Source organism: Trachurus japonicus, chromosome 13 (genome assembly GCF_045865225.1).
Source record: "Trachurus japonicus isolate A0001 chromosome 13, Traja_1.0".
Classification (NCBI taxonomy): Eukaryota; Metazoa; Chordata; class Actinopteri; order Carangiformes; family Carangidae; genus Trachurus; species Trachurus japonicus.
This window is the reverse complement of record NC_140919.1, coordinates 43,728,639-43,737,993: the sequence shown is the minus strand read 5'-3', so window position 1 is coordinate 43,737,993 and position 9,355 is coordinate 43,728,639. Positions and strand designations below refer to the sequence as shown.

General features: G+C 40.7%; 2 long non-coding RNA genes across 2 annotated transcripts; one reads left to right on the top strand and one right to left on the bottom strand.

Annotated features, from left to right (window-relative positions):
- Nucleotides 1–285: 285 nt before the first annotated feature.
- On the bottom strand, nt 286–1,168 carry LOC146976694 (uncharacterized). The gene is made up of 3 exons (XR_015037390.1): nt 1,110–1,168; nt 979–1,008; nt 286–571 (listed from the first exon to the last, which is right to left on the bottom strand). It is a non-coding gene; the product is annotated as an uncharacterized LOC146976694 (long non-coding RNA).
- A 4,681-nt stretch (nt 1,169–5,849) lies between these two features.
- On the top strand, nt 5,850–6,492 carry LOC146976693 (uncharacterized). Its single transcript, XR_015037389.1, has 3 exons — nt 5,850–5,955; nt 6,061–6,148; nt 6,268–6,492. It is a non-coding gene; the product is annotated as an uncharacterized LOC146976693 (long non-coding RNA).
- Nucleotides 6,493–9,355: the final 2,863 nt, after the last annotated feature.

The window sequence follows — 9,355 nt, the reverse complement described above, 5'->3', positions numbered from 1 at the left end:
GTTTTGAAATTAAGCTTGTCATGACAAATCAAGCAGTTAAGCATAGCAGGTGAGTTCCTCACACAAAGACCCTTTTAAATAACTTGTCTCACCTCGGAAGAGGTCTTCAGTTTGACTGAGGTCTGTAAGGGAAAAAGGTGTCACAAATTATTGCCAAAAGAGTTGTGTATCATTTGACCAAAAAGCATGTAGTTTTTCTGCTATGAACTGATTGTGGTCTTACCCTGGTAGGCTGGCATGGTTGTCAACCCTGCCTGCCTGTCTCGAGGTGGACTAGGAGCTGTTAATACAGGTAGTGATGTGTAAATCAGTTTCGTTGTAACAAGTCAAGCGATTAAAGCAGTTGAATTCCTCACCCAACCCTATTTAAGTTCTGTAATAACTCGTGTGTCACCTTGGAAGAGGTCTTGAGATAGATTTAGGTCTGTAAAGGCAAACGTGTCACACATTATTGCCAAAAGAGTTGTGCATCATATGACAAAAAAAAGACACAGCTTCTACTATTGACTCATTGTGATCTCACCCTGGTAGGTTGGCCTGTGTTCCTGCCGGGCTCGTGGTGGACTGGCAGCTGTTAATTCAGGTAGTGATGTGCAAATCAGTTTCATTATAACAAGCTTAACAATTAAAGCAGTTGAATCCCTCACACACAACCGTTTTTAATTTCTGTAATAGCTCTTGTCTCACCTAGGAAGAGGTCTTGGGTTTGACTCAGATCTGTAAAGGCAAATGTGTCAGACACTATTGTAAAAAGAGTTGTGCATCATATGACAAAAAAAAAAGACATAGCTTCTAGTATTGACTCATTGTGATCTCACCCTGGTAGGTTGGCCTGTGTTCCTGCCGGGCTCGCGGTGGACTGGCAGCTGTTAATGATGTTTGAAATTAAGCTTGTCATGACAAATCAAGCAGTTAAGCAAAGCAGGTGAGTTCCTCACACAAAGACCCTTTTGATTTCTGTAATAACTCTTGTCTCACCTTGGAAGAGGTTTTGGGTTTGACTGAGGTCTGTAAGAGACAAAGGTGTCACAAATTATTGCCAAAAGAGTTGTGCATCATTTGACCAAAAAGCATGTAGTTTTTCTGCTATGAACTGATTGTGGTCTTACCCTGGTAGGCTGGCATGGTTGTCAACCCTGCCTGCCTGTCTTGAGGTGGTCTAGGAGCTGTTAATACAGGTAGTGATGTGTAAATCAGTTTCGTTATAACAAGCCCCTCATACAAAAACCCTGTTTTATATCTGTTACTTAAGATTAGAAATTGTGTTACCTTGGAATAGGTCTTGTATATGTGGTTTGAATTATTATTCTTTTTAATCTTAACATTTTCTGTTATTGTTATTGAATCAGTTATTTTCAAGTATATCAGATTGAATTAAATAATTGGTGTAAAGCAACATCTTTTAAACAGTTCCGGGGGCCAGGGGTCTCATTTATAACCGTTTTGTACGCACAAAATGGGGCCTGAAAGTGGCATACGTGACTTTCCACGTCAAGGTTGTGATCTATAAAAAACACACTTGATGGCAGAATGTGCGCACCCCTAAGCAAACTACTACTACGCATGGTTTGGAGAAAAAGGGGAATTGTCGACACAGACGGTGTGGTGGTGAACTGAAGTCAGACTAAAGAAATGTAGAGTGAGAAGAACGATTATGTTTTTATTATCGCACTTCATATGTTTAATTTCAACCGTATGCGTTAGATCCACGTTACCACGGTGATTTAATTCAAGAGCGTTATTTTGCATTGGACTAGTGTTTTCGAAACATCTTCTTAGAATCTAACTGAAAATTCAAAATCAAAATTCCTTCTTTATATTTAATCACCATCGTCTCACCGTCGTATTGTCCACTCCCAGAGCGCAGGCGGAGGAGAGGACGGCGTGACTCCATGAAATAAAGCATCCAGTCCTAACATGGTGTAAATAACTAGATATAATCCTATGCTACTGTGAACATATGATCGAGAGTCAATTAAATATCAAAGCCTGGGGAAAATCCAGTAATCGTTCACACAATCGTTACACTCTGTTTTCTTGTTATTAGTCCTACTTAATGCTGTTCGTCACAAAAACCAGCATAAAGAAAAGCATCATGTTTGTTAATTCTTCAGAATGTACGTGGGTAATGCTGCACCATGGCACTGCTGGAGGAGAATAAGGAGGGAGAGGGTCTTCTAGGACAATGATGATGACAGGTTAATAACTTGTTTCAGATTCCCTAGAACTGTTGTCATTGTTGTAACGATGTGCCGAACCGAGTCCAGCATGGTGGCATGGTTTCGAAACCACACCACCGTGCGCTCTGTCTCTGACGCCGTTGAGCTACAGCATCATGTCACGTTGCCACTTTCACACCTGCAGCCAATTCACACCGACAGAACAAGAGCACGTCAGGCTCATTTACATGCAGATCGCATTCATGTGATAGTTTGCATTGACCATCTGTGGTTGAAAAGGGGCGTGTGCAGGGCAGGATGCGAAGCTGATTCATCTGCGCACACTTGTAGGAACACTGATTTATAAAGGGAAGTTTGCTTACAAATGTGTGTGCGCATGGTGGAATATTTTTTGGCGCACACAAAACTTGGCATTTGGATCCTACGCACAGTTTTATAAATGAGACCCCAGATTACTTAAAATGGGAATCCACGCCACGAAAATCACAAAGTGTCTTACTTTTGTAGGTCGTCCTGAGAACAGCCTGCTTCTTTCTAGGTAGGGTTGAACCTGCTAACAGACATAGAAGAGTTGCTCTTAATGTTTTACTTCATGGCTCAAGAGCCACTGTGAAGTTTTAGCTGTTTCTGTGACATGATTAAATGCCATGCTGTTATGAGTATTAAAATATGAAATGTAATATGTATGATGACTTGAGTGTACTTACACTTACTGGAGCTTTGCATTCCTGCAGGCTTTCTCTTCTTGGTCAGCTGCGGCTTTGAAACTAATGTTGGAACTAATTACAGGTGAGGAACAAATAACAAATCATAAATCACTTTACAAAAGACATGATTGTTGGTTTTGATATCAGTGCATGGACAGCAGTTCATTTTTTTTCTTGTCATGGCTTTTCTCTCTTTTTTAGTCCTTACTATTTTCTGACAAAGGGGAAATGTGTCCCTCTAGAGTAACTGCTACATTTGACAATTAATATCCCAATCAAAAATATTTTTTTATGCGTGTCGTACAGGCCTAAAATTGCATGTCAGTGTAAAACAGCCAGTCCTTAAGGGGGAGGAGAATTCACACTGACGTAGATGAGGTGCTCACAAACCGTGATGACAAATTAACAGAGGAGAATGGATGTAGCACACTCGGAGCCTTGGATGCAAAATTATTTAATAAGATCGTATGAACAAAACCAACATTTCGACCATGATGATCTTCGTCAGGGTGTGACACATTCAGTCAGGGTGTGCCACACCCTGACGAAGACCATCATGGTCGAAACGTTGGTTTTGTGGTTAACAATTAGGAACTACTGCAGTGGATACCACTTACTGTTATTTTTGGACATAGCTGTCAGTGTTGGAGGGGTTGGGGGTGTAGGAGGTGATGGAAACTGAATCAGGGCCTTCTTCTTCTTAATTGACAAATTGTCGCCACTATCCTCATCCCCATCTTCTTTCCACCAATGTGGCTTTGTCCTTTTTCTGCAAATGTAAACAATAGGAGGACTGAGCAGACATTAGACAATATGAAAAGCATTTCAGTTGTATGGCAAATACCACAATTTACACTTCTGTTACATGGTATTATATCAAAATACATGGCATAATTCAGTGGCAGCACATTTCCAGTATACAAGTACATGTACAATATTAATTTTGTAAAGTAGATTAATCTGAAATAAAACCACTACGTAACTGTTTTACAGATTAGTTAGTCTGATGACAACTTAACAACTACTTAAACCAGTGATTATACATCCTTGTATTTGTGTTTAAATGTGTGCCCTATGATTATGGAATTTGGTAGTACTGAGAACAAAGTCACATGTCTTGGAGGACTATCAGAACTGCAAGCTTCCCTGGTACTTAATTCTCACTCTGAAGTATGAATGACAACCTACCTAGTCTTTTTTTCTCCCTCCACGTCGGAATTTAAATCGGATGTCTCACAAGAAGACGTCCATTTCTGGACAATCTTGTCCAGTACATCTGTGGGGGATATTAGAGGGGACATACTATGAAAAAGTCATTTTTCCACTGTTTGGTAATTGGACTGCCTTTAGAGAGATTTTAGAATGTTCTAAATGTGTAGTTGGCCAGAAAACGTGGCTGGAACTGCTTGTTGTAGAAGGTGCATAATAAATGAGCTTTTTGTAATGTAAAGTGCTTCTGTAATGTTAATAGATTATGCTTATAGGTTTGGATTTCATGTGTTCAACAAACTGTATTTTGTTTTTCAGATTACCTGACTCGTATAAGACACGGACTTCATGGCGTGCCCATCCCCTCTCTGGCTGTGGCGCCTCCCTGGCCTTTATGCTCCTGAGAAGCGCCGCTTTGCAGTTGTAGGGTGGCCACCATGCAAAGGCACCATCTAGCCACTCCTTGGCAACTGGTGCAGTGGATTGCTCTTTTAAAAACTCAACCAGGGAGTACATTGTGACCTGACAGACACCAGGTTTAAAGGCCACAATCAACGCAAAATAAGAAACACAGACAAAACATAAAGAACTGAAAATAAAAACAGAAGAGGGGTTCAATGTAAGAGGGGAATGGAAACAAATTTCCCCTCAAAGGGCACCAGGAACAGCTTGTCATCCATGCATTCGATTTTGCACATGTCGGTTGGCTCACAGACTACCGGTAAGTCCACAACTCTAATGCCAAGCGTTGTTGATGGTAGTGGATAGTCAAAGAATGACCCTTGATCAGCCAGTTTGCTAAAGACAATGAACGTTTCACCTCTGTAGGAGATGATGTTGTCAACCCTCACAACAGAACCCCCACTGGACACAAATCTATTTGCCTGGTCCAGCTTTACTGTGAAGCGGTTGGTTCTAACCTCACTGAACTGGGCTACCTCTAAACCTCTAAACGATTCAGGTATGGGACCAGACAAGTGCTGTTTTTTCAGTTCCAGTGCTCTGTTTTTGTTACAGGTTTGCCACAGGGGGGTCTCTGACAGTCGTCTGACGATTTGGCTGAGTGGTGACTGTGGTTTCCTTACAAGCCTCTTGAGCCTGTGCAGAAAGGTTTCGTATTGGAAGGTACTGAAGTTGTCCAACACGCCATGCCTTTTCACATCCTCCACCAAGTGTGTCACATTGTGGACGTTGTATGAAATGTACTTTTTGCCATAGAGTTCTCCGAAGTGCTGCACGAAGGATGTCAGAAGTGCATTTGCGTACTCTGTACAGTCTTGAGTGAGTCTTGAGTTGATGAGAATGTGGATCCCCACAGACAGCAGCAAGAAATTGTGATAGATGGCGTTGTTCAAAATGCCCTTCAGAAGAACAGGTCCTGTGTAAAGGAGAAACTGCCTGAACTCAGTTGCCTTCCACCGATCCAGTTCTCGCAGTGACCTGGGTCTCCGAGAAAACTCGAGAGGGACATGGCTTCTCGTATCTGTCAGTCTTTGAGACAGTTTGGTGATGTTTTGAGAGGAAAGCCGGCAGGTGAGAGGACCCCTCAGCCACAGCATGAAAAGCTTCCGCATTACACCGAGGCAGATCAGGTGCATGTAGTCGAGAGGAAACCCTGACACCATTCCCAGGGATGTTTGTTGCAAGGGAGATGGGCCAAGATGGTGTTCTTCATCAATCATTTGCTCGAAGTCCTCATCTGTCCTCAGAGGGGCGTGGATATCGGGATAACACACCCTGTTCTCGGTGTAGACCCCTCTTGTGTACATTTGCCACAGCCAAAGTAGCCAGTGTGACCCTTAATATTTTTTATGAATGCACAAGCTGGTGCATCACACACCATTGAAGAGAGCTTCAATGTAAGACTCAGGCCCTCAAAATCAAAACCACCCTCCAACTGTTTGATTTCATTGACAAAGTCCTCGAGGAACTCGTGGATTGACTTTGGTTTTGTGGTGCCACAGAACAGCCCCAGAACAACAGGATCACCCTGGAAGTTCTGCACACGTCCCAGGATGGGCCATAGCTGTGTTGTCGAGCTCTTGAACAGTGGCAGGCCATCAATATTTGTTTGCAAATTCAGACACATGTGTTGTCGAAGCTGGGCTTTATTGGCATTCAGTACTGGCTTAATTGCATTAAGCACCCAAAGTAGTGGTACTGTCCACCAGCTTTTTCAGAGACATCCACAGACCGCACCGTACCAAGCAGTGTCCTGGAGTCCCTTGGAAGAGAACTGTGATATGGTGTGAGCAATTTCAGGAGATCATTTAAAGCAGCATGGGGAATTTGGTGCTCTCCTGCCCAGTTTGCCAGACTCCTTCGCAGGTGGTCACAGTCTTCGTCGTCAGAGGTTTCCAGATCGTCATCTGAGACAAATGACTCGCAGGCATCAAAGAAGACATCACTCATATGATCCGAGTCTTCAGATCTCAGCTCTTCGTCTTCAGGTTGGCATTCCATAAATATGTCTTCGTTGTACTCAGCAATAGAGGAAGACACTGCCTCAGCCAATGAAGGTACTGTTCTGTTATCTGAACTGACTAACGCCAAATTTCTGTCTACTCTCTCCTTTGCTTTTCGCCGCAGAGTCCAATATGATGGCATGTTACTGGTGTTGGCCATGCTCTCTCACAAGCAGCACAACAAAGACAAAAGTTCCACTCAGAGGCCTGCCTGCTCTGTGCCTAGATAAGGGGCACGTGACCTCAGGTAAATGCAAAACAACAATAATAAGTAATGTAAATTATTTTGCACTTTACCTGGCCTCTAACGGAAAGTGCCAACACACTGTAACACACCTGAAAGTGAAAGGGAAATAAAAAAACATGAGCATACTGGAACTGATGGGGAGCAACACACAGCAAAACTCAGTGCATAGTATTAGCCCATTGAAATAATGCAGTCCAAATGAATAGCGTTGAATATAAAATGCAATCCATTACACTAAATACATACATCTACCAGGAATGTGTGGCCAATATATTTGCTTAGTACATTGATGGTATTTGTTTTGTTTTTTTGGGCTTAATTAGCTGTCTAAACTTTTTCAGTGAACACTTCATCACAGCAGGGCTATTGTTTTATTGTTTATCACTGTGTCTTATTATCATTTGACTGTTTTTGATTAATATTGTCTAGATGTTTTGTTTAAAGCACCTTGAGATGGACGTTTTGTATAAAAGGTGCTATATAAATTAGATGATTATAATTATAATGATTATAATGATTATAATTATTATTATTATTATTATTATTATTATTATTATTATTATTATTATTATCTATAATTAAATAACACACTGTGCCTTTGTGTTGACTGCTGGGGGAAGCACTGTGCAGCCTTTAACCCATTTAATCCCATCAAAAGATGTTTCCAGTAGAAAGGCCCTAAAAAGGTTAGTAAGTGGAGTATCCTCATGTTTCCAAAAATACTGAAGCAAGAAACCCTTCTGATCACATACTGTATGTGCAGTTTCATATGTTCAATTGTTACATGATCAGAGCTGATTACTTCCTGGTTGCACGATCCGTGGAAGATGGCTGCATCAAAGCCTCGACAAAGAAGGTCAATAAAGAAGGTTGACAAAGATAAGACAAGATTTTTGGGACACATCATCTTTAAGGTGTCTAGTATTGACATATTCATTTGAAATCATTCAACTGTGTTTAGTGTGATCACAGAATGTGTAAAACTGTTGATGTCATCAATAGTGCCCGGTAGGATAACACAGTGTAACTTTCTACTCTTTTCCTTTAAAAAAAAACAAAAAACATTTGAATCAAATACATTATGTTGGACCTCACTGACCCTAAAGCATTTCAGTTAACCTATTTCTCAAAGTGAAATAGACACTGTCCTAATTGACTGTGATATGGACTATAAGGGTGAGACAGGCCAATAGAGGGTATGCAAATGACGTCACGGTATTCAGAAGTCACTGCAGAACGCTCACTGAGTGGCAAAAAGACGAGTGGCAGAGCTGCCAAAACGAGGAAAGTAATGAGGCGATTTTCTCCAGTACCAGTTTGACATGTCTAACTTTGTCAGCATGTACATCATGCATGACCTAACAGAACTGCAAAACATTGTGAGGATACGTCTGACTTTGACCGAGTTACATTCAAGAACCTGCTCTCAATCACAGAAAGTGAAATCACTTGGGTGGTAATTTTTTTTCAATCGATCAGCTGTGTTTACAGTTTCATGTGTCATAGTTCTGATGGTTAAACAGATTAATTAGTCCGCTAACACATCCTAAAGTTTGACATGTCAGAGTTTTTCAGAAGAGGAGCAAGTCAGGTTTAAGTGTCTCTTCTACAGACAAGTTGTTGAAAGGAAGTCTCATACATGATGGCTCAGTGACAAATAAGGGTTGGCAAGATGAGCAATTTATGATTTTTTTTTATTAAAAATTTGTTTTAAAAGCTTGCATCAGATTTGTTAAAATGTACATTTTGTAATCATGTTGGTTTTAGGTCTTTTGAAATTATATTTGAACCTGAACAAAAGTAAGACCGAGGTTATGCAGGTTACATCTATTCTGAGTGACCCCCCTATGTTTAAATTTTCATTTACAATGGTAAAACGAAAAGCACACTAAAGCAATATTGCACTAAAATGTAAATCCAACAACAAAGTTACAACATTATGTCTTAAATGTTGCACAAGTGACAATGGTGATGTTTATAGGTGTCTTTTTGTTTTTGCTCTAAAAAAAAGTTGGAATATAAAAAATTTGATAGCTATGATGGATATGTAAAATTAGTATGCATATTATCCCACCGGTCACAATTGTGGCTGACTATAAAACACACTTTCACCTATGTTTTCATGAAAATTAAAAAAAAAAAAAAAAAGATTGATTATCTGCTAATGGCACATGAATTGAATTTGAATTTTTTCATGTCTGGGAACAATTTGGGATTAAATGGGTTAAGACTGAGCAGTAATTAGAGGAATCCTGCATCATCACCTGCCTCAGGCAAGGGCATACAGGGCTCGGGTTCTATTCACAGCTCCACTTCTTCCTGAACTTAATGCTGGTCCTTTATTTACTACGATTATTGTCTTATGTTATTGGACAAATTGGTTAATCCAGGTGTGTCTGAGTAGCCACAATGGTCAATGGATTAATCAATTTGTCCAATAATGTAAAACAGGAAATAAAGGAGCAGCATGAAGGAGTGAAGCTGTGCATAGGGCCCATAGCACACTACACATAACAGGGAAACATGCTGAGAGAACTGAAAGCAGCC